Here is a 24,189-nt window from a genome sequence, read left to right on the forward strand (position 1 = left end):
CTTTAATGTCAACATGCAGAGACACTCGTTATATGTTAAACGACTTCTTTTCCGTATTTAGCCCGAATGGCTGAGTGGACTCTCTAAATAATCTTGTAGTGTCGGGTCCCCTCACACCCTTGAAACAAACACTACTGACTGGCAAATAAAATGTTTAAATTCGGGATCCTTAGAAAAGTACGATTTTTCACTCGGACGTGTTTTTACGGTAATTGGTGTCATGTTAAAAGTTTCCTCTGTTCAAAGCACGCAGATGTGTAACCGGGTAAGCCAAATGTACCCGAAGTTACTTCGATGTATCTGTCCGATCTATGTATAAATAGTATCAAATAAACTACCACTACCACAAAAGTCAAATGTAGAAGTCAGAAGGCTACCACATTTTTTTGTAATTTTCGAACTAAATTAGTAGTTAAAATGTGTTAAATTTCATTACATTACACAGTGAATTTACCGTTTATTTCGTGTCCTTAGGAAAAGTTTTATTTAATCATTAAAAAGTGCTGGATTTTTTAAATTATCGAAAAAGATTACAAAATTTAAAAATCTTAAATGATATTACCAACCATCTAATTGGTTTGCATAGCCATGGAACACAACAGCTCCGTTGTTTCGTGCTTTACCGTTATATTGTACCGTTGTATACACATGAGTAGTTCCGAGGGGGGAGAACGTAACAGCCAACTGTGTGGTAAATGTCATTTCCCCGGGGGGTTAGTGTAACAGCGTATTATAATGCTGCAATGTAGAAGCACAAAACGCGATTCTTGTTAGTGTGGTTACTGACAATCATGATAGTGGACCAACAAATCTATGTTCTTGAAACACCAACATGATTGCACGGACTTTGATTGTTTTATTGTTTGCTACATACGTCGTGAGTAAAGGTAAGCATGGCCGATTTATAAATTATTTCGTCTGCTTGTATCCCGCTGTACACTGCCTCCATTCACTTGGCAATGGCGGAGTTAGTTTATGGGTCGCTTTATTATTGTGAGGTCGGCACCCTTTGTTGCAGACCAACTGTAGCGTGTATACTCATTGAATGTACTCCCATTTAGAGAATAATTCGGCACTAATTCAAAGATCATAAAACGTAGGGAAAACAGGAGATTTTATAGCATGCAACCATAAACACAGCGTGAATTACTTGTAAATTTTGAAGACTTCCCCTCTTCGACTGATTGTTATGTTACCGTAGAACATGTACCTCTCAAGTAAGGCAGTGTTCTCTTACAACTTTTAGTTTATAGGCCTGTTTATAATAATGAAACATTTACATGTGTTTTGGACGTTTCATGTACGCTCAACTTTCGATTTATTTCTCGAAATATACAGTAGACATAACATGACATGTCATATAACTAGTGGTATACTATATTATTAGTATTAATTTCACAACATGAAAAGTTATGCATATCATAACTTTATTTTTATGGCTTTAACCAAAGTTCAGTGTTCGGTAACCATAATATCATTATATCTAAGAGTTAAAAAAAAATATGACAATATTAAATGATAATTTTAATACAAGAATCTTGTTCAAAGTTTACACTTATTAATACAATATTCATGAAGTTGATACTTTTTACTCATTTATCATTTATAGTCATAATAACAAAATTCGCTAAAATTAAGTTAAAACCAAAAAGAAGAAATAAACTAGTTATTAAATTGAATATATTTTCTATTTGATGTAATAATACATATTTATATACTCTGTTAATAGGCAAAAAACCAAATTACATTCAGAGTATTGACTTGACATAACACATTCTAATAAGATATAAAAGAACATCAAACAATTATAGCTACTGTATACAAACTTCCCAAATGAATAAGAAGTGGTGTCAGGTGTTTTTCGAATGAGTATGCATACCACACCTCATGCGCAACACCTGTCACTATATTTCTAATCAGTTGAAGGTCTATCTTAATTTTCTCTTGAATACCGGTGTGTAGGTAATCTCTATCAGCCATGATTTATAAGACAAGCTTGTAGAGTGATGAATTCATGGAATATATTGTATTAACTACCTCATATCCCATGGCTTAGCCTAACCAATATTTAATATTTTTCTCTGATACATCAATATATGTCATGTAGCTTTGAAAGTAAATCACAAATTGTTTGATAGGATATTATCATACCAGGCCCTATGTGGAATTTGAATCCCACACCTAGATAACCCTAAGAAAGTTACAAGAAGTGGTTAATCCGAATTAAATGTAATTAATAAATATATAAAAAATCTACCCATGAGGCGTGAACCAGGTCAGTCAAATCTCAGTATGGCTTGTTTATTCAAAACTGAATTAAAGTTACCGGTAGTTCTAAAATATTAAAATTTACTTTTAAACATTGAGAATTCATGAAAAGTCTTTTAAGGTCTATGTGTACTAAATGTGCACATGTACATTTAGGCATGTAGTGTCACACATGGTTTGATATAGCTGTAATAAATCTTGTCAGTGTTATTATACTTTTAAAGAGGCATTTAGCACTTCCAAGTTCCTGGTGATTTGATATAAAATTGATTTAAGCAGCCACAGTTGCTCAGTGAGTAAGACAAGTTGACCGAGAATTTTCCGATGCGGTTCCCACTATGTCAGCGGTGCAGGATGGATGGCATGGCAATGTCCCATATACACATTGGCGTGAATGTACATGTAAAAGAACCCTTGACAGTTGAAATTTGATATAAGTGTAGGCCGTAGTGCCGCTATTGCAGCGAAATTTCCCTCAGCACTGCATGGAATATGCCCGTCTTCATTAGCCAGGTCGGAACAGAACAGTAGGATGTTAAACCCCATTTTATTTCATTATAAAAATAATTTGACTATGCAGGCACATGGAGGGTTTTTGATTTAGAATTGTATGCCAAATTTGGGAGCATCCGGCCAACCGATCTCCAAGATATAAACAGTTTAGTTTTCAATTTACTAGTCAAACAAACGCTCTCTGAAAATAGCTCATACATGTATGTCATGTACAGCTTTGATTTTTGATAATTAGATGAGACTAAGGATGTAATGTTGAAACCATCGATCATCATTTGAGGGATTTTTAATCTCTACAATTAATATCATTGTCCAGAAATGGTTTAATTCCATTCAATATTTAGAAAGAAATAATGAATTGAAAATTGTAGCAAATATTTGGCCTCCTGGCAGATTCTATAAACAAGCAGCATCACATTGGGTAAAGATATTTTAATAGTCCGCTTTATGCTGCAGTACATGTATAAGCTGGAAGATAACTAATATTGTTATTTCGGTTTTGTTGTCATACAATTACGTGTTTTTAAAACATAGATGATTAATTTAAGTAAATTTTAGCTTGGATTTAACCTTGAAACTTAAATATTTTCTGAAAAGTGTGCAATTGGGTTTTGGTAATTTTGATTAAATGCATATAATATATGTCAGTTACTTTGTCTTCCCTACCTGTATTATAAAAGTCAGCATGGTTTATACAGACATATCTGTCATTTCATTTCATATGCAAACTTTAGATTTTATACCTGTCTACATTAGCCTGTTTGGTGCAGAATATTGTTTTAAAATCTCATTATTATTATTATTATTATTATGGATTTATCATTCACCTAGTCTATCTGTTTAATACTGTATTTTGATATCCATTGACTACATGTATGTACAGGTATAAGGCAGAAGCCATTCAATCCCCCTACTTGATCGCTCTTTACCTATGTAACGATTTACACATGATAACACACAGTGCTGAATGTAATAACCAGCAATGATGCTACTCAATGTAACGATAAACAATTAAGAAATTAATTGATTACTAAGTGTTGTTGCTGTGGCTTTGTTTTATCACATTGATCATTGATCAGCAATAAGTAGCTTGGTCTTTATCTCCAGGGACTTGACCATCCTAATTGATGATTATGGAGAAGGATTGAACCCCCCCCCCCCACAGGGGCTTGATTCATTTGGCCCACATGAATATATAGTGTGTTTTTAATGTTCTGCCATCAGTGGCTTGATTGTGAGTATTTTACTACATACATGTATATCAAATAGACAATACAGGATAAGTGCCAAATAAAATGCCAGCGCAAAATAAACAATACAGTAGGGACAGTACAGTTAGATTAAGGATGCATTATGTAAGATTTAGATAAAAACCTGACAGTTCTTGCTATAATAGTTTAAGGATAGATAATGAAAAGGGAATATATTGAAAATTTCAGTCAAATTACCTTTTTCTGAGCGAAGTTATGAATGTTTTAAGTTTTGATAAGAATAGCTTGGTTTTGATTTTCATTGCTACCATTGTTACGATAATTTTTAAAATTAAATGATTAAATGTCAACCAAGTTTAAATCTATTAGAAATATAAACCGTCCGGTTGTCTAGAGAGTTGATTATGGGCTTGTCATGTGAATAAATGTCTAATAATTTACATGTACATGTAGGTAACATTTTAGACCAAAATAGGCAGAATTAGCTCTTACATGTACATAATGCATCTTTAAACTTTAACATTCTCATAGTACATGCTGATACTACATTCGGGAAAACTATGAAAATTTATATTTTATGAATATGTCCCTATGTGGTCAGATTCTTGATATTTTTGCCAACAATATGTATCTTTCTAGACATGTACTATCATTGATAGGGATGACATTGGGGCGAGTTAATTAGCTCTTATTATTTACCGAATATTTCATATATACATACATGTATAGGTGAAGCTGATTTCCATTTATCATTAGTTACTTTTAGTATGTGGACTGGACTTAATATGTTTTCTAATTGAAACATGCATGTATATACATGTACATGTACAGTCATTTTTATACGCCCACATTGTTTGTGGCCACTCTACATATCACAATTCTTATCCGATTTTGACGAAACTTGAAATATAGGTTCATCTCCATAAGATCTTGGTTGCTTTCGATAATAGCTTGTATGGCCGCTCCTCGTACTCAAATAGCGTAAAAATATGGTATATCAATGTTGTGGACCCTCTAGAGGTCACAATTTTCTTCTGATTTTGATGAAACTTGAAATGTGAGTTTATAACTGCAAGATCTCGGTTCCTTTCAATATTCGCGCCTATCGGACGGTAACTTCCTGAATTATGGCTCCTGATTGTTCGAAAAATCGCATTTTTAGCTTGCAGATTCTCTAGAGGTCACAATTTTTTTTTCCAATTTTAAAAACCGTTGAAATATTTCACCATTCCACCATAATGAAGGTTGAATTTGAATTTCTGGAAAATCGAAATGAAACTGCCAGACAAAATGGCCACTCTTTGTACGCAAATTGTGTAAAAGTATGCAATACGAAGGTTGTGGATCTCTGGAGGTCACAATTTTTATCCAATTTTGATGAAACTTAAAACATACCTTTATATCCCAAAGATCTCAGACCCTTTTGATATTTGCGCATTTCAGATCATAACTTTCTGGATTATTGCCCCTGATTGTACAAAAAATCGTTTTTGTTTTTAGCTTGTTCTCTATCCATCTCTTGCAAAATGTGGGCGTATCCTGCCTGGCAGCCGCTCGTACAAATTTACATGTAGCTTGAATGTACATAATGTGGCCATGTCTTTATGAGTGCATTAGGTAGATTATCATTCAAATACTTTTACATTGTATGTGTTTGAACTTATTTATTCAATTAATATTTCCCTTTTGTTAAAATAATATCTTTTTAAATTCTTACTATAACCATGTTTTTCATATGCACACAAGTACATGTATTTATTTGTAGTCTGTACATTGCTGTTGTATTATTGTACATAATGTACCTTATTTATCTTTAGTCCCTTTCATATTGAATTTTGAAATGAAATGAAATGAAATGGACTGAAATGTTTTTTAACGTCCTACTGTTCTGCTCCGAACTGGGTTAATGAAGACGGGCATACGCCATACAGTGTGCTACGAGAGAAATTTTGCCCTGACAGTGACACTACGGTCTACTTTTATATCGAATTGTAACAGTCAAGGGATCTTTTACTTGCACGCCTATGTGTACACAGGACCTCAGTTTTTCGTCTCATCCGAACGACTAGACAGCTATCCTTGTCAGGCGCTCCGTCCTTCATCACTGACAAGGTGGAACCACGCCGGATAATTTGGATGAACTTTCTCGGCCAGTGCAGGGATTGAACACCCGACCTCCAGGCTAGCGAGCCAGCGTCTTACCCACTTAGGCCCCATGATCCCCCTCTTTCATATCTTACCAATATAAATGAAATAAAATGGGGTTTAATGTCCTACTGTTCTGCTCCGAATTGGGCTATTGAAGACGGGCATATGCCATACACTGTAGTGGGGGGTGGCTGCAGTAGCCCTATAATTACATATAGGACAGAGGACTCAAAACTATTGTCATATTCTATAAAGAAAATCTTTAGTTAATCCGAGATGAAACAAACTATGTGAAAATTAAAGGAAGATCTCATTTCTTTTCTTCTGTATTATACAAAATATGATGTTAGTCTAAAACATTATGGTTCATATTTAATTTTCTTTTGTTTCAGAACCGTCTTGTTGTTCAAGAATACAGAATCTGTCGTGTAGATATGTGTGTGATCAAGTAAGTCTTTGAACATTTATGTTACTCTTTTACAACACCACATATCTTACTCTTTTACAACACCACATATTGTTAATCTTTTACAACACTGTTTGAGTCCCTTTAACTACCATCCAATATTTTATTAATAATATTCATTTCATTTATTTCTAACTCACTTTAAATTCAATTTATTTCAGTTCTAACTCCCATTAAAATTTGAATTCCATTCGGTTGAGTTCTAACTTGCTTGCAATTTAGTTTAAAACATATCTGTGGGTTTGTGGGTAGTAGTAATCAACATAATATTTCAACAAACAGCGGGAAGTCTGAATGCCTACACTGTATTGAATTATATTCTCACTAAGAGATACCATCTTTTTAGTTTCTAAACAAATTCTTCATCTGATAAATTACAGAAAGTATGGAAATAAAACTAATAATGTAGGTTAATTTTATCAAAGTTTACTGAAGAAAATTCTCAGAATGGAGCAAGGTTTTGAAATGAGATAGATTATAGTTTTGTTTTAATGTGTTTTTAAAATTTTATTTCGCAAACTGCTGAGTTAGTTGAAAGATATTTTAGATATTTATTTATTTGATTTGATAACTGAAACTGTCTGTATATGTATTACTCTGTGATAATGTGCTAGGAGAATACCTTTAAGATGGGGTCATGTAATGTCTGTAAAAATTGTAAAATAAAATAATTTGGCGAGATATACATGTACATATAGGTAGCGTTTTCCAGGAGGACAGAAGATTGCCTCAAGCAGTGTCCGAGTGTTTCCTTTCCGCGATTCTTGGACTGGTATCATTTCGGGAACCATAAGAATTCAGAATAAAAATTGTTCAGCAATTTTTTAGCAGCTTTTTGGTGTTTGTCATTTAAGCTTATCTCATTACTTGATAATGATGTTGATTACCCCGAAAATGCTAGTGAAAATCAACTGCTAGCTTTCCAGTTTGCTTGAGTGGAATTGTGCCGAACCCTTGTTTAAATTTCAAAAATCATTATGTACATTTTGAATTTGTCTTGTCTGGTGCAACTGCAAACTACAATTTACTGATTTATATTGGGGGAAAAATCCATCAAGATATATTGCATAAGGCAACCTGACTTGTGAGGTCATAATAATTTAAAATAATTCACTCATAATTCTCATAGCTTATTTATGACATGTTGCGCACATTATGCTTATTTTAGATTATATTTTGCATTTCATTTTTTTTACCTGCCTGCCTGGAGAGACTATTTCTCTCTCGACAAGCGCCAGAGGCAATGTTACTGAGCTTATAATAATGAGAATTATCTTTAAATGATGGTATTGTTGTGCAGTGGATTGATGTATATGCTATTTATGACTTCTGTTGGCATCCATCATGTGTTATTAAATTAAATTATACCGTTTAGAATTTATAACATGGATATTTTCTGACAATTACTAAAGGTAATAATTCTCCAGGCCAAATCAGTTCTTAGGTAACCACATAAATTCTGTTTTTTTTATGCTTGTTGTAAATGCAGATTTTAGAAAGGTTTTGATATTAAATGAATGCTATTTCCTTCAATTCTTATCAATTTTCTCAATTGAATTAAACATTTCACATGTTGTTTGCATGTAGGATTATACATATTCATCATGTATATTACATCTACCATATTTTGAGTGAGAGAAATGGGGTTTATTAATGTCCAACTACTCCTGATCACGTACAAGTATGGAATAAAAACCACGCCACTTGACTCAATGATATTAAATGCACACGGTAGACCATTCGGCCACCCACTTCCCCAACTTACATGTATTTGGAAGTAAACTAAACATGATGAATCTGTTTCTCTAAAAGTTTTATTCCATAGACATTTTCTTTTTTTAAAGAATATTTTTTATTCAGGATATCTGAATAGGATTGGGGATCAGGCTTAGACTATGTAAAACCCCTCTCCCTTCTTTAGAGATCCTAAGCACCGAAAAGTTTATGGTGGCCCAATATACATTGTATACTGTATGTAATTCAAAATGATTTATTTTTCAATATTTTAACTCAATGGTTGGAAGAGTATATTCTTCTATATTCATTACCTTAGGTTCACGTTGCTCAAAATAATGCTGCTTGATTGTTAACAAGAACTGCAACTATACACCACATTTCACAGAAATAAAGGGATTGACAATGTTTGTATGTTGAAGCGAGGAAAGTTATAGGATATTAATAACTGTATATAAATCAATATTTTCTGACAATACCCCTTGATTTATTAAGGAAATGATTTCCTTTAAAATGCAAGCATCTCACAATCTCTGATCTTCAATAGATAAAACTAATCATCTCTCCATGTTGTGCTACATCAGAAACTATGATGGTCTCAAAATGATTAAATTGCTACATGTAATTTGACATGACGTAATAAATCCCATTCCATTCCTATGGAATTAAAAAAAAAACACCTGTATTTCCCAAAAATCAAAAAAACATGATAAACTAATAAAAAGTAAAGATTATTCGTATCAACCAGTATATTTTCTATTTGACAAGTCTGTGGCACAGACGTTTTTCATCTCAAAAACTTGACAATCTTATCGTTTTTATATCACTAAAGTTTTCTTGTCCTGCTAGATGTTGATATTGTCTAAAAGCCCTGAGGCAAGATATCCAGCAAGGTGTTTTAACCATGTAGCTGTAAATCTAAATAATAGACTGTTTTAATGTGAATAATCAGAATAATGACTAACTCCGTAGGGACTTGTTAAACAGTAAACATTAATTTTATATGATTTCTTCTTGTGCTAATCACAATAATTAATTAAGAAAAAGGTATTTCATGGCTTTAGCTTTATTTTTTTGATTAACAATTCTCCTCATCTTGCATGACGAAAATGCTGTTTCTGTGTGCGATCACTTCTCTTTATCAGGTCTATAAAATTAATTAGAAATGAAAGTAAGTCGATGTACATGTATTTGATGGCTTGTAGTTAATTCTGTCAGTTATTGCACAATTTCAGGAATCAGTGTTATTGCTACAAGATGAAAAGGAATGTTAGTTAAGCATAATGAGAGATTACATGTACAAGAATCACATAAATTAATGGAACAGTTTGTTTAATGTTGAAAACAAAATAAATTGAAGATTTTAACTTAAACAAGCAATGCAATATTAATGTCACTTAAAAATTGAAAGATTTTGCAAACAAGGGAATTGATGATTTCAATCCTTGTTCCCAGCTTAAGCATGAAGGATTTGTAAGGAGACTACAAAGTCATCAACACTAAATATCAATATGGAACACATGCAATTACCATTTTAATTAAAGCAACGTTTCGTTGAGGGATCTCTCAACTTTTTTAAGCTAATTCGAAACGTCGCTTTAATTAGAATAGTAATTGTGTTCCATATTATGTTTACGTGTGTCAGTTCCTAAATGCGGGTCAAAGAAGGGACTACCAAGTCCTTTAAGAGGAGATAAAAAATCTAGTGAACATGTACATAAGGGATCCCTTGGCATTTGGAATTCAGTGGCTAGATATATAATACTCTGTATTGATCACAAAATAACTAATAGTTTTAGTTAATAGCACACTAAACCTGATTTCATTTTATTTAATCTCATTTTGTTAATTCTGTCTGCACTCTTCCAGAATCATTGATATATTTTTCATCATCTAAAAGGTCCCATGAGGTCTAATTATAACAAATCTTAGTTTGTAGCAGAATTCCCTGATCAGAGTAGAGTACATCAGCTGTATTCAATATTTACACATTATCATGTTTTCCTTAATTTAATTTCATTCTGCAGATAGAATTATAATTTGCTACACCCAAACTTCATCGAATTCCATTTGTAGGGGCGTCAGGTTAAAATATTAAAACTTGTGAGAGCTAACTCAAAATTACAACAAGCAATTGTTAAGCGCTCAAATGTTAAGTGCTATTGCACTCGTGCTATTGTAAAAATAGTAAGCATACTCTGCCTTGTGTATGCTACTTGTTTGGACTTGGATTTCAGAAGCTGAAGTTACTCAAGTTAGTAATATGCATTCATTAAGTGACATCAGTACTTCTAGAAAATAAGCATACCTTGTCTCATGCATGACAGATTTTCTAATTCTGTTCCAATCGGTTTATTACACAGTAATAAAATTTTAAATTTGCAAAATAACTTTTTTATCTTTCCCAAGAATGATTTCTCACTTGTCATTTTATACTAGGCTAATGGTTGACTGAACATTGAAGAAGCTTGCAATTCTAAACAATAACAATTTTGTTTTCTATAATAACTCTTGAATTTTTGCATATTATTTCACTAGCTTCGGATTATTGCATTTGAATAGATTGGAATTTTAACTGTGTCTGTTTTAACCATTTACATATCAGCCAGAAGATCATTTGCCTTTATTTAGTGTTGGTGAAAGGCTTTCTATGTCAATTAATATTTGATGTGTGTTATTTTTTTTCTTACTCAATTCTATTAATACTAGCAAGGTTGTCAGTGCAGGTAATGCATCTCGGGCGTGTCCAATGATTTAAAGATAAGTTCTTAGTAATATTAATCAATTCATCTTTTAATATAGTTATGGTATTTTGATTTAAATAGAGAATCTATTAAGATTTCCTGTGGATGAATTGATTGTATAACAAAAGCAAATAGTATACAGAGACTGAATTAAGTAAGCACTAGTCTTGTGATCAGAATGTTGACAGTTAATAGTTTGTTTTATATGCCTACATTGAGATGTGATTTTATATTGTCGTTGTCTTCTTTCTGTTCATAATTCAACTGATCACTTTAGAAACTGCTTTAACCATCGTTTATAATAGCGAGCAGATGAAGGTTATTGAGGTATAACAATTTCTTGTAATTACTTTTAAAGTTATTGCCCTTTGCTTTCTTGCATGTCTGATAGCTGATTTGTATGTTTCTCAATTGGTCATTTCTATTTATACCAAAACTTAGATACGATGAAAATGAGAACCATTGTCCCCATAACAATTTCTCAGCTTGTCCATGATACCATAGCCTCAGTTTTTATGTTGACAAGCCTTCAAACCCCATTTGTGTCCATTTGATCGATAAAATTACCAGATGTTAGTCTCAAGATAATGATATGTGATATTAAACCACATACCTTTAGAAGACCACAATGATATAAAAGCCCATCTGTTGCATTTGATGAGTGACCATATCATATACTAATGCCAAGATGACCAGTACTGAACTGACAAAAACTTTCCACCCCGTTTTATCCATTTGATCAGTGATTGAGGGTATGATATATGGTAGAAGAAAGAAAGTGTGTTTTATATCAAAGTTTTGTGGTATATGTCAGTAACACATGGCTATATATCATATTACAGTGTATAGATAAACTCTTGTAGTTTTCTTAATACAAGCCGTTCATTCAACATTCACATACATATTATGTTAAATTACATATACCACTGTATTATCATGCACATCATAATCAGTTAGATCATACCAATAATTGTTTTAAAATCATACTTTATAATGATTATCATAAAATATTCTCCTGCCCCAGAATGTTTAAATGAAATTACGTTTTACGGCCTACTTTTCTGCTCCAAAAGGGCTAATGCATATTGGCATACACCATGCAGTTTGTTATGGGAGAATTCCAACTGTAAAGGGTTCTTTTACGTGCATGCCAATGTGTAGTACATCGGACCTCAGTTTTTTTGTCCCATCCGAATGACTAGAAGCTGTTCCTTGCCAGGATCTCTGTCCCGTTTACTGACAAGAGGAAACTACACTGGAAAATCCCAGGGACATGTCTCTGCCAATACAGGGATAAAACCCTGAGCCTCTTGGTTAATGAGCCAGCACTTTACTCAATAAGCCACAGTGGCTCACCGCAGTCAATGATCTGGCTTAACTTTCACAAACATACAGTATTCTACTTCCTGTACATATTCTGTCTGTGATAATTTGCTCAGACATACTGGAACATATATTTTCAACTAATTTTATAAATTGAACTAACAATATATTTAGACATTTTAAATTAAAGGAGCTAAATCACTAATATTTGGGACCAAGAAATTGACACAAATGGATTGTAATGTATATAAACTGATTTACATTCAATTGTTTCTGTTTTTACTCTAATTTCAAATCAGTTATGTTCTGCAAAATTGAATAACAATCTCTAATGTCTGTTTATTTCAGTCTACACTGATAGTATTTATTGAGCATGCTCTCCATATAAGAATATGGTCTCACCGTTTGGCATGACTTCTGGAATATAAAGCTGAAACGCATTATGGTACAAGATTCGTGTACCAGTGGTGAAATGGTTATTTTGTCTTAAATATATGGTGGCTGTTAGCAGCCATTCAAATGAATCTAAATCGTCGCCTTGTGAAGAAGGCGACAAGTTGACAAGTCGACAAAATCAACACGACAAAATAACCCGACGATCGTCGCCTTCATTTCGTTGACTTGTCAGGTCAATTCTGTTGACTTGTTGACTTTGACTTAATCACAACCCGACAAGTCGAAATAATTGTATTTTGTCGACTTGTCAGGTTGTGAATAAGTCGAAGGCATTTTGGCAAGTTGACGAATTGACGATCGTCGCCTTCATTTTGTCAGCTTGTCGGGTCATTTCTGTCAACTTGTCGCCTTCGACTTATTCACAACCTGACAAGTCGACAAAATACAATTATTTCGACTTGTCGTGTGGCGACTTGTCCCCTTGGAAGTCAAACTCGAGCTTGCGCATTTGCTGATTGGATAACTTGCATGCGCACAGATTAACTTCCGAGGCGACAAGTCGCTGCACGACAAGTCGAAATAATTGTATTTTGTCGACTTGTCTGGTTGTGAATAAGTTGATGCGACAAGCCGAGAAGTCGACAAAATGATGGCGACGATTGTCGGGTTATTTTGTCATGTTGGCGGGTTGATTTTGTCGACTTCTTTTCTTCATAAGGCGACGATTTAGATGACATTTGAATGGCCGCTAACAGCCACCATATAAATATTAGATATCAGAATCCCATCTTTTCCCAGTAAGATCACAACATTAATGTTGATTTAAATTGACCAATTGAAATTTCGAAGACTTTGGATGATATTGAGTTAAGAGACTTCGCTACTTTAAATTTACCATTAAGCATGTAAAGAAACATGGGTGTACTTGTACAAGTTTCAAACATGTCAATATAAATTATAGAAAACGTGCATCAAGATATCAGTGCTTGTACTTGTTATCTTCATGCTAAATTTAGTAAGTTCACTCTGACATAGTTTTTTCAGGTGTTTTTTTTATTAAAGAAATAGTCAATAATTTCAAAATATCAACAACTATACAAACTGTGTGTACCCTGCAGCTAAGATCCTCACAATCTGAAGGGACTTAACCAAATGGTGCTGGTTTAGTCATAAGCAAACAAGTCCTGGCTTAGGGCCTCACAAAATTTTGATGAGAACCTTTACATGTACAAGATGTATATACATTTAGCGTAGGAACTCCAAATCTGCAGGGGTCTCACAAAATTTGGATACGTATCACATTCCGCAGGGGCCTCACTAAATTTTGATATGCACCTTTATGTAGCTTAGTGTCTCCATCGGCAGGGGTTTCAAAATATTTTGATAATCCTGTACATCTTAGGACCTCACAATACGCAGAGACCTCAAAATATTTTGATAATTATCCTTGTTCTGCTTGGTGCTTCACAATTTGCAGGAACCTCAAAATATTTTGATAATCATCTTTGTACCGCTTGGTGCCTCACAATCCACAGGGACCACAAAATATTTTGATATGCCTGTGTACACTGTAAACATAAAAAACCATGTGGGACATCAGTAGGGTGATTTGACCATTTGATTAGAAGTTATTTTATCTTGTATTTTCCCCTTTCTCCATTCCCCACCCTTCTGATCTTTGGTAATCAAATGGCAAGGGCACTGGACTGGGTCCAAAACCCAGCATGACCTGAGAAAAGCTTCAGAATTTTTCAAGTGCGGTACCCATTTCTCAGCATTGCTATCATATGTGTGCTGTTTGTACAGTGTTTTGACGATGCACCAATATTCACAATTAATACAAAACAGCTTTAATGCATTGTTTTGTACAAGAAGTACCGGTAGTCATTAGTAAATATAATCCCTCTGTGTATAATGTATTATAATATTACCACTGGGCTATATCTATATTGGATGGTCTTCATCAACATAAGTAAAATATATAATGCTCTTACACGTACATATTACATTACATCTTTTACAGTCCTTAACATACATCAAAGAATAATTTTACTTAATGTTGTTTTCAGAGAAATATGACATTTTAGAAATATCTGGGGATTGGAAAATTACTTGTTCATGCACGCGATCATTTATTTCATTTAAATATATTGGACAACTGTTTAGCATGTTTGTTTTCAGGTATACAATTTAGGAAAACTGTAAAACAAAATGCAGACAGAACAAACAATACATGAATATCTAGAGAAGGCTTAGGAATAGTCAAAGAAGATATAACTTTAAGATATATTAAGATGGATAAAAAAAAAAAACCCACCCAAAATATTTTGAGAAAAAATTTCCAAATTAGGTACTCTCAAAAAAGCACTGTAAATGAATGAATGAATGCAGTCATCTAACTTCATTTTGAACTAAATAATATTATTATTTTATCCAATTTAAAATATTGGTGTTGTTTATATAAGATAAGAAAGTCAACATGTTTTATATAAGTAAAGATTTAATATACATATTACTCTTAATGGACTTTTGTTTATTTAATATTTTTATGCTCTAACTCAACATCTATGTTATGCAATCTGATATGTCACTGCATTTAAAGTTTAAAGGGAGAGTATGCCAGAAATCTAAATGTTTTATTCCCAAGGAATTTAGACACTTCTGTTCTCTGAACTTGATGTCATTACAAATTGTTAGGTTCAAATGGTAATGGACAAAAAAAGATAAGGAATTTCAAGGAGTTAAGCTGTGTTCTTTAAAATTACAGAGTTTCATTTTAGTCACAGTTTGAACTTTTCTGCAAAAATCTTCAGTTTTTAGTAGCTATTGACACAAGGAATATATTTGTTTAGAAGTCAAATAAATGGTTGACAGTATGTCCCTTTAAACTAAGTAAATATTAACATGTATTTATACACAGATTTTTATTTTATTTAAAAAGTAAACAAAACTGTGATAAAACATGCTGATGGACATCAAAATTCTACATTTAAAACTTGACATCTTTTTAGATTAGATTTTTTGGAGTTGGCAGATTGTCAGAATTTCTACTGCAAGTGAGTCTTCAGTCTGATTGAAAAAGATGTACATTATATGTTTCATATTTTTGTATGACACTCAAAATATTTTGAGAGCCATTCTCTTAGGTAATCATTTTTGATGTGATTTTGTAAAAATATAAGTGATTCTTCAGTCTGATCTGCAAAGGCTTTCATAAACTATCAGATAATTCAACAAAGTCTTTTAAGGACTGGTCTCCAGCTTCTTGTTATATAGAGGTTTACATGTTCTGGAGCATCTAGTACCACTTATATGAAAAGTTCAAATGTTTCCAGGACGAGACTACCAATTGATAATGTGGCTAATGTGCACTGTAGAATACAAGACATGTTACCTACATGTATGCCAGTTACTGATTCAATCCCACACCTGTAGGGTCATCTACGTAACCTCATGTTCTCTGGGTTCCCTGTGAGTTTTCTCACACTCCGAAAAGACCTCCACTCACAAGTGAATTATTGAATTAAAATTTACCATATGTTAGTCCCAACAATATTCTAGTTACTGGTAAGTGAATGTTAAATTAAAACCCTGTTGTTTTTTTTCTCTCCCTCTCTGTGTGTACATTATTATGTAAAGGCCAAGTGAGTGACAAAAAAGTTTAATGACTGTGGTGTAGAAGATTGTGTGAAATCTAGTACCATGTTATCTTACACTGTAGCTTTTTGTTCTGTGATCACAACACACCTTCTATTGGCTTGATCTATTTCATACAGATCATTGTTTATCATTACTTGTGTATCACGGACCCACGAAAACCAACACCTTAACACACAAATCATCAAAACTAGAGTCAAAAGCCACTGTATATTGTAGATCATATAGGTCGATACAATGTAGAAAAGGGATAGGAGGTATATAAACATAGACTACAGTATTAATATACAGTTTACCTGTAGATAAACACATTTTACTTAATATAGGTTTCTGTAAAAATCTCAAGGTCAAATATCAGTAACATGTAGTTGATGAGATCACGTAAATTAAGATTAAATTATGATTTTGTCAGGTGGGTTTCAATACTAATGTGAATGATCACATCAAAGCAGGGTTTCTGTTTCAAAATTTTGCCTGTCTGACAATTTTAGTTGTGGTTAAGTAACAGAGGAGGCCAGAATTGATTCAATAGGAATTGTTTTCAATTTCCGGAAATAGGTCAATATGATTCCATTCCTTTTGACGGATGTCATCAAAAATATTAGAGTTATTATATGATTGCCACATGATACACATACAGGCGTCAAGTTTAAGTCATTTATAATATTGCTCAATAACAATTACCGATAATAAACAAAAGCGAGAATTTGTGATGTGTGAACTTTGTTTATCTGTATAAAATGGTATTTAAGAATAACAGTAACATCTTAATCACTCATCAAAAGGCATAACAGACTTCTGTGTAATATCATAGGCCTTTGTTGTTTGTTATTCAGTCACAGAAAGAGGGTGCAGTTTTGGTACTAAATTTGGTAGTATACAATGTCTTATATGGTATGTAGTCGTTGAGATCTTATAAATTATGTAATCAGCCAATCCTAACAATCAAGTGTTACTTCTTCCATTTTGAACCCGTTTTCTGCAATAATTGCATTCCACCTTTACATGTAGATAAATGCAGAAGACGAGCCCAAAGAAATTTAGTAGTCTCTGTCAGCTATTATGAACTGGATAATTTCTTCAGGAATAAGTTTGGGGCCATGTTTGAAAAACTTTATAAGTTCTTCCCTATCATGTTATGTAGATTGCTTGGTCCATTGCAGGAATGCCCTCCCTACTGCTTCACCTAGTACAATTTGCATTCTGTATGGAAATTACAGTTGTTCTTCTGATTGGTCTGTCTGAAAACAGGTCATGGTACTCTTTAACACCATATAATAATATTGTCTGTGACAGATTATCATCAAAGCGTGGAAATCTGACTTTGAATCTTGGTGTCAGACTTTGTTGTAGTATAAATCAATTGAAGGAAAAAGAAAAGGGAGAAAGTTATGAATATGGGGGAGGATAATAATGAGTTGTGTGTTTTATTATGTTTAGTAATTATGGATTTAATGATTCTAACATCTGTCTTCAAACGTTCTCCAAATTCTTACAATAGCTTGATATTTGAATAAGATTTCAAGACTTGTTTTTTGGTTGTATTCGGTGCTTGAAGTTTTAATGACTCGAAACAGGGATTTAAAACTTGAATTTAAGTAGAATTTAAAAAATTAGTAAGAAGGCATTGGATATAACATAGTATTGGAGAGATTTTAGTCTGAATCTCTTGAACTGTAGTATATAATGGTTTTGGTGTGGAATTGGTGGTGGTGATGTTTGTGGGGGTGTAAGACAGAGGCAGGGTTTTTGGGTATGGTGGAGGGAGAGGATATTAGACAATAAGTGGTCTACACACTGATTTGTCAATGTTACAAGTCTATTTTCTGTTGAGTCAATGGGTTGATCTGGTGGATCACTAACCAGGATATCCTGTGATAACATAATATCCTCCATAATATCAATCCTTACATACATCAATTGGTTGAATTTGATTTGTCTTCATTTCCCCGCATGAAGCAATTTCAAAGTACTATCAGTCCCAAAATTACTGTTGTGTTTGGTGAACATTAAACCATTTTTCCATGTATGTGGCCATTTTGATTTCAAAGTTAACATTCAGCCATTTTATTGGGTTTTTTTATAACCAGTTAAGCTCAATTTAGTTACTGTCTTTACCTCCCCTATTTTCATCTTTTGGTGTTTTGTTAAAATGAGGGCTGTATGATATTAGATGTAAGATTGGTAGCAAACTGTTTTGTCCTAGACCACTGAAGGAAATATAACCCTCTGGTATCAAGTTACATGCGTATTGTGTTACAGTCTATAATACAAGACTGACTTTCTCGGCTGGGCTCAACTTGAATGATGTACATTATAGTTTACCAAAACTTGTTTAAAGTGCCGCTACCTGAAGAAGTGAGTAAAATAACCAACTGAATGATCAACTAAACGGTTTTTATATGCCCACATTGAAATGTGGTTGTATATTGTCGTCGCCCCTGTCCGCCCCCAGTCTCCACAAGCTATTGATTTTCGTTGATTTCCGATAATTACTGCCGTAATTTTGGCCCTTGATCACTTTGAAAAATCTTGTGGATGCTTTAGAGGCTAAAGTTAATATCTGATTGACATTATGTTGTTCAATTTTCAACGATTTCCGATGATTATGGCAATTGATATTAAATGTTTTGTATGCTAAATGTTAGAATAGGGCAGAACTAGAAGCCAGATGGGTTGTTACTCGTAATCAGATTTTAGTGTGTTGCAAATGCTTTCATTTCTGACAAAAGAAAAACAATATGCGACAACCCTTGTTGTCTCCCTGGATGACTTGGCTGTTGAGGGCGTATGTTTTATTGATTGGCAACTTATCTTATATTGCATTATGATGATTGATCAACTAATCAGCTATTGAGGTGGATGGAGTTCCGATAACCATACCTGATCTTTTAGATTCTTCTTAAACCCAATCTTGTGTTAGAAATTAATGTTTGCGGTGGTGGGGGGAGGATTTTGGCGCTTACGTGGCACATTTTGATTTCCCACAAGGTTAGGCAAGCACGATTCTACTCAGTGCCACATACAAACTTGGTATCAAAACCATGCATGTCATATGACTCAATAACAGATCTTACAATGTAAAGCATACACGCTAGACCACTCGGGTATACATTTGTAGGTATCTAATTGTACTGTCTGTGATCTATTGCCATGTTCATTTCATCTGTGTATTGTTGTACAGTTATACATGTCCACTAGGTTTTCAGTATGGTTAACAAAATTTTGTAAAAATTATAACAGTTTTACTTTAAATATTGCTGTTTTTTTTTACTCTGTCTATTTATATGATGTAATATGATCAAAATGGATAACTCTTGTCATTTCTTTAGTAAATGTAGTCAAGATTCTATCTCTAGCGTTCTCTACGCTAGTCCAATCAATCATCTTTTACACGCTTTTTGATTAGAGAGCTGATAACTCTGACAATATCAGCTTTTGTTGCTGACACAAAGATAATGCGCTCAGATTTCAGAATTTTATATGATCATAATTTTTAAAGAAAATATGAATAATAAAGGGAGTAATCAGGAAAAAATTGCCCCAATTTCATTTTGGGATTGTACTATTTTCTTATTATCTTTTTTTAAATCGCAATATAAATTTTTCAAAAATGTAGTATCAGTACTCAAAAATGCATGTTAAGAAATGAAATAAAAATATTTAACCAGATAGGGTATAAGATTTGATTGTGTATTTAGTTACTGTGCTTGTTATTATAACATTATTATGGTTCCCTTGTTTATTTCTTTGTCAAATTTACCTTACTTAAAGATGCAGTTTTGAATGATCCATGGCTTTAATTTTCATTGAACTGATATAATATAGTGAACTGTACTGTACATATAAATACAGTTGAAATGTCCAAGAGTTCTGCTGAAAATTGTGGTGCAAAATCAACCATATGTTGATGAAAGAGGCAATTTTAGTCTTTTGTTCAGTTTCAGTTGAAAAAGTCCAAACTTTTGGTCATAGTTAAAAGTAGTGATGATGGGTGTCATGCATGAGGCATGTTCTGCTTACTCCTCCTAAAACATCTTTTCATTTTCAAAGTTTAATACAATACATTTTTAAAAAAAAAATATCAAGATAAATGGAAATAAAGAAGGAAATTTCAATATTTAGCCTACACAATTTATGTTGCTTTGAGTTGTCTCAAATATGGCTCTGGAAAGTTTTCGCTTGTTTTAAGAAATAAGATTTTTCTTTGAAAGTTGTTTTCTTATTTTTAACTTGAAAGGAAAACATCAGCAAGCCTTAATATTGTTTTTCTGTCTGGTTGTTGGGGATAGTTAATAGTCTTTGTTATCAGGTAATCTGACTTATCTTCTTGAAGTTCAGCCATTCTTTTGAAATATTATCAAGTTTCTTGTTAATCTTGACTATGGCCTGGTCAATTTTATCAGGGACTAAAATGAGTGATGGCCGGACATCAAAGGGCAGGACTGTTAGATTTTGTTTAGTGACTAATGTTCTTGTAGTTATATGTTAATAAATTTGGTGGTTGATGAGAACCAGCCTATAAATATTGTTTCTTTGACCTTTTTTCACCTACTATGTACATCCTGCAAAATTGGTTTACAGATAGTAAAGATATGACATGACATGCATGGATACACAAGTCAACATCACATTACATTACATGTACATGTTTTAATTAGAGACCTAATATTCCAGATTAAAAAGACTTTCAGATCATGCATTATATGAAACAGTCTCCCCAAAATTCATACTGGTCAAAACATTATTAACATTAATCAGCCTTTATGCAAGTTATATAAGACTTTCTAAAAGTTTCCATTTATTTTACACCAACATCTTTATCAACTTGAACATGCAACGACTGAAGGATAACTTATTTCTAGCCATGAACATCACGCTCAAGATGGTACATGTATAATATTTTGATTTGATATTGTATAAGCATGAACTGCAGACACACACTAACTCAAGGTAATATAAAAGAAGATTTGAGTTTGCCTACACCCCCACTTAAGCTATATACTCTTATAGCATCATTTACATTTTTACTGAACATTATATTGTAAATGAATGTTTTGTTTATGTTGGGAAGTGCCATGGATGATTTATATCTGTATAAGTTTTATCAGGAAGTGTTATGGATGTATATAAGACTATATTATATTGTTGTACCTCTATTCAGTATCTATTTAAAATGTTGCTTACAAATCAGTTATTTTGTGCTTCATTGAAATAAAAATAAATTCAATAGTCAAACAACAAAATTGTCATTTTGTATGATCCAAAGCTGGTTAGAATTTGTTAAAAAATTGTATAAATAATAAACCATCACTAATGTAGATTTAAAAGTGTCAAAATTATGAAATTTTGAATTAAATGGTCATTTTCAGACCTTCTCCAGTATTATTTATTATATGAACCAAAGTACTGGTTGGAATTCTTCAAATATTTTTTAATAATAAACCATTGCAAATATGGATTTAAGAGTGTCAAAACTATGCAATTTTGATTTAAATTTGTTTTGTAGCAACTAGCAAGTGTTATAGTAATTCAAACACCGAATTGATGTATATATTTTATCTTTTCAGTTATTGGCTACACAAAATAATTACCACCAGACACAGAAGTTAATCAATGCAGCCAATCAGTGCCCTTCTGGATTAGTAAGTAGACAATTATGATTTACTCAATTAAACATATTTCTAACCTTATTCTTTTCCCAAACATTAACTATTGTACCATGACTTTATACCAGACCTTTACTATTATACCAATATTCTAACCCTGATTATTAATAAAACCTTAATTACTGTACTATTACATGAACTTTAATTGAATATCAAACATAACTATTATAGCAAGACTATCATATGTATTGCCCAAACCTTGAGTATGAAAGCATAGCCATCAAAGTATTACCCAAAAATTGACTATCAAACCATAGCATTATAATATTATCCCAAAATGGACTATCAAAACATACCTATTACAACATTACACAAATATAGACTATCAAATCTTAGCTTTCGTATCATTACCAAAACATTAACTATTAAATTTATATGTTGCTGTCATCTGCAGGCTGATATGGAAACTTTGTCTTTTTTTTTTATGTTGAACCCAAAATCTGAATTGTCAAATACAAATGGCAGTTGGAATTAGTGTTATACATGTACTAATAGTAATAGACAATAAATATACCACATTAGGTTACATGTAGTCTAATAATGGCTGAAGTTTTCCATTGACCAGACATTCAGCTCCATTACTTAGCTTTTACAATGTAAATACCATGCAATATGTTAATAATGACCTGATTATTACAATTCATATTTTATTGTCATTTTAAAAAATACGCTTTTAAACGGAAATTCTTTGAACTAAGAAATCTTTAACTCCTTGGAAGAAAGCAGCTCTTTCAATTAAATGGCATATGCTTTTGGAGAAATACTCACAAATGGAACAAGTATGGTACATGTACCATGATATACCTCAAGAAACTCTTGACAAGAAACATTAATTATAAAAAGAACATTGTTTATTTTTCAGATTGAATTTTGGCAATGTGTCAATAGTTCGCTTACAGGTAAGAATAATTTTCTTTTCACGCAAAATACTACTTCTGAAAGAAATGGTAAAAATAGCTCCCCCTACAGTGTTTGTTCATTAGTGGATGTCATACATGTAATGGCTTTATGAGTTAAAGATTGCCTTGAAAATTAACATTGTATTTAAAGAGGTTTTAAAGATTCTGATGGTACAAACAAACACATTAATAGAAAAAAAAATAATTAACTGCATTTCATTTCTAAACAACTTGTAGTTGTAATGTATGCATGATTTCAGAAAGGATGGGCCTGAAACACACAATTATTCCTAACTCATGGTTAAAACACAAGGTCCGGTAGGCACGTTCTGTAAAATGGAACAATTGGATTATCCACATGGCATGGTATTAAATAAAATAATGATAGCAGACGTACACTGTGCGCAGACATGTTATTGTTATGAACATTGTTGTGATGACGGCCATAGAAGTTCTGGAATGTTTTGGTGAATTCCCAGTTTCAACAATTTTGATATGTTAACAGTTTGCCATGGTCAAAATGTCATTATAAAACATGCTCTTGCATAAGATGAGAAAAAGAAAAGATACTGGTACTTAAAAATTTATTCGAGAAAAAAAAAAAAATACTTGAGAAGGTGTTGGACGGTTATATTAGGAAAAAAAACAACCAGTACTATAATTATGTACTCTCGAAGTTTGCTTATAAAAATGTTTTCTTAATTCTCTCTCTTCTCCCCTCCCACTATTAATTACTGAATGTTTAAAAATTTGTCTAGCTCAAATAAATAAGGTCTTTATTTTGTATAATATGTTTTATAAGAAGAAAAATATACCCATAAATAAGGAATTTTACGCAGTAACTCAAGTAAATTCTACAAAAAATGCCCAACAATATCTCCAAAAAACTTATAAAAGCTAATTAATTATAACTGTCTTCATTGTGTAGTGAAGTTTTAAATCATTGCATAGCCTTGGGTGTTACAAACCATCATATTATCTGTCAACATTGTCAGTCAGAGCGATCTAGTCTATATATCATAGTCATTGGCTTACCAGTCTGTTAATCTTTCTGTATGTTTTATAATATAAAAATGTAAGCGTAATTTTTTCAAATTTCGTGATAAGCTGTTGTTTAATTTCTGACAAACATGGTAATTTGGGTTGATGTATAAGAAAGGT

At 32.6% G+C, this 24,189-nt stretch overlaps 1 long non-coding RNA gene across 1 annotated transcript; it reads left to right on the forward strand.

The window, feature by feature from the left end:
• The first annotated feature begins 731 nt into the window (after positions 1-731).
• On the forward strand, positions 732-23,028 carry LOC126832072 (uncharacterized). The gene is made up of 4 exons (XR_007684544.2): positions 732-887; positions 6,533-6,588; positions 22,031-22,105; positions 22,992-23,028. It is a non-coding gene; the product is annotated as an uncharacterized LOC126832072 (long non-coding RNA).
• Positions 23,029-24,189: the final 1,161 nt, after the last annotated feature.

Source organism: Patella vulgata, chromosome 9, assembly GCF_932274485.2.
Source record: "Patella vulgata chromosome 9, xgPatVulg1.2, whole genome shotgun sequence".
NCBI lineage: Eukaryota > Metazoa > Mollusca > Gastropoda > Patellidae > Patella > Patella vulgata.